Here is a 2977-nt window from a genome sequence, read left to right as displayed (position 1 = left end):
GCAGAGACAGTGAGATGAAGTCTTGCTCTGAATTGCAAAGCAAGGAATTTGGAATATTGCTATCTAGCCATATAACTGGAATTTGAACATTATTTGAAGAACTGACTGAATACCTTTTCAAATGTGAAGACAAGCTCCACATCTGGAAAAAGAAAAGCTTCAACCAGACAAATCCTGCCTAAAATGAGCTTCCAAAAATTCATTCAAAGATACTTTAACAGGGTGATCCCGTGGCTCTTTAAAACTTACTCCCAAAGGCATAGCTACAGTGAACCTGTCTGGTATTTTATTGAGCCAGCACTGAGACCTCAGCACCAGAAAGCTAAGCCAAAGAATAGCTTCGTGCAGGTTCAGCTCCAGTAATGGACCACTGTGGGATGAGGTGAGTGGATGAGGAAGAGGTGGCTGGCAGGTGACAGCAGCATCAAGAACCATATTAAATCCATCACGGAATCAGAGCCAAATGAGCTGGGCCAAATGGGCAGAAACCTGAGCTGCTGTTCTGCTCCCAGAGTAACGAAGACTTTCCTAGAATGTATCCTGACTAAGGAAATTTCCCTCTGTGTCCAGGAGACAAAAAATGCTAGCTAGTTTTAACAATAATAATAGAAGGTTTATATTTTCTTCCAAAACAAAGTCGCAACTTCAAAGCAGGTCAGGATCCCTCTGATAGATAAACAAAACAGAAATTCTGATTTTTTTTTAGCCTGGCATCAGTCAGAAGGAGACAGGTCTATTCCAGCCTAAGCCTTACAAAAAAATTCACATGGAGAACCACCTTCCCAGAGTCCCTGCAAAACCAACAGATTTTCTTTTCCCCTCAAGGATCATGCCCTAAAGAAATCACTGCAGTAGCATTATTGAGTCTGAGTCAAGAGTGTTTAATGGAAATCCTCAAAACCAACATTATAAAACTGAAGAGGATCTATATACACCACATATGAAGATTTTTCACTGAAATGGTTTGTCTTATAAACACCTTAGGCATGGTGAATGCAATGACCTGAAGATAAGCAAAACACCCACTCTGAATTACAATCTTGTAATTTGTGGGTAGACCAAAAATTAACCCTCAGAAAACAATCACTGAGCAAATAACCTGAGTTCAGAACCAGATGTGTACAATGGAGCTTGTTCAAACAAGTAAAAAAAACATGCAGCACATACAGATCACTGGAAGCCTCCAGTCTGTTCCGGTGAAGATGAAGGATAACCAACACCGAATACAGAGTGCTAAGTACATGTTCTAGAAACATCTTCCCTTCTTCCATGCATATTGTATAGGCTAGGGCAGAGGAGGCAAATGTGGATGTGAAACAAAATTCCTATTCCTTACCAATTTTGAACAAGTATCAGAAATAAAATTTTACCATGTAGCTGTCATTTTTGCCAACGTATCAGCTGACAACCTTGGACCAACACCTTCCCCCACTGCCTTGCTGGCCACCTTCTGCCATGCCTGCATGACTACACTTCAGGTCCTTATTTACACAGGTCCTTGAACTACTCTTAGGAATTGTGTATTCCTTTACATTTTAAAAGAGCAACAGAGCTTGGGTAACAAACGGACTGCCAGAGGATGTCACAATGAGAAAATGGGCTTACTCTGAGTGAGAAAGCAGGACCTTCTCCACCTCAGAATACCACTTCAGGGACCACTGTGGTCATCTAGTGTAAAAATATGAATTCCAGTTCAGAAAATACTCATCTCAGAGACTTTGCTGTCATGTCAACAGGTGTCAGATACTGCTTAAATTTAATACTCAGCTGACTTTGAGGCCTACTACATCAGATATCAAGGTCTCTCTCATTCAATTTAAAAGTTGGAATTAACATAGTAATCCATTTCCTTGTCTCACCATTGTGGGGACATCTTGTGATTGCTCCTAACTCATATAAAACGTGCTTCTTCCTATTACCTTGATCTCTCTGTCTGACTTTTTCTGATTTACACATGGACTGGATGTGCACTAGACATGTTCACAGTAATCAGTACAACAGATGCCCTGACCAGGACTCTGAACCTCACCAGACACAAATAATGCATCTACAAGAACTATGTGTAATGCTGCATTACTCTGAAATATAAACCTCACATTTGCTTCCTAGTATAATTCCCACATCTTTCTCAATTGGAATTAAAAAATAACTGCAATATATTTAAGAGACACTAGAGGGAAGCCAAGATGTCTCAACAACCCTAACAACACAGCTTGCAGTGCTAAACACAAAGTTAAAACCAAAAGATCTTTTAACGTGGTGTAGAAAATACCAGTTATATTTAATATATGTAAACATGCGAAACAAATTATGGATTTACAGCATGACTTTGCTGATTCTTTTTCTTTGGCACACCACATGCTGTTAGGCTCTGGGCTGTTCCCTGCAGGTGTTCCCTTGGGGATGCTGAGAGCCTGGGAACTTTCACAGTTGTACCACTTGACAGCAATTTATGAAGCATTCAGAGACTATAACTTGCTAATATACACTGTAAATACAGGTGGAGAATACACTGGTTTATGTCCAGCTCATCCCCTCTGTGTGTCCCTTCACCAGCTTTACAAAAGGACCCACTTTCACTCAGAGTGCAGGGGTAAGTCAGACGCAAATATGGTCAGAAAAACTGTTTCATATTCCTGCTCTGACCTGCAGTGATCAGGCACAGGGCTTCTTTAGGGTACCCCAAAAAGCTCTGGTCATATGATTGACTTTCCCCTCTCTCAGCTTCTTACTCTGCCACCCACATCTGCTCCCAAGCAAGCAGTTGTTTAGCCTTTTGCCACTGTCCCCAGTTGTGCTGACTCAATTTTTTTTTTTTTTTTTTTCTTTTTACAATATGGGTGCCCTCTTACTTCCTACCCTGGCCATCAGCTCTGTTAAATCAGTACCGCTTTATTTTGCCCAGAGCATGCTGCTGTTTCTCATCTTGCTGTCTTTTTAGAAGCAACACAAATCAGGGTTAACCACTGGCACACAC

The sequence above is a fragment of the Merops nubicus genome, unplaced genomic scaffold (genome assembly GCF_000691845.1).
Source record: "Merops nubicus isolate BGI_N331 unplaced genomic scaffold, ASM69184v1 scaffold17665, whole genome shotgun sequence".
In the NCBI taxonomy this organism is placed as follows: Eukaryota; Metazoa; Chordata; class Aves; order Coraciiformes; family Meropidae; genus Merops; species Merops nubicus.
The sequence above is the reverse complement of the archived record's forward strand: the minus strand, read 5'-3'. Positions refer to the sequence as shown.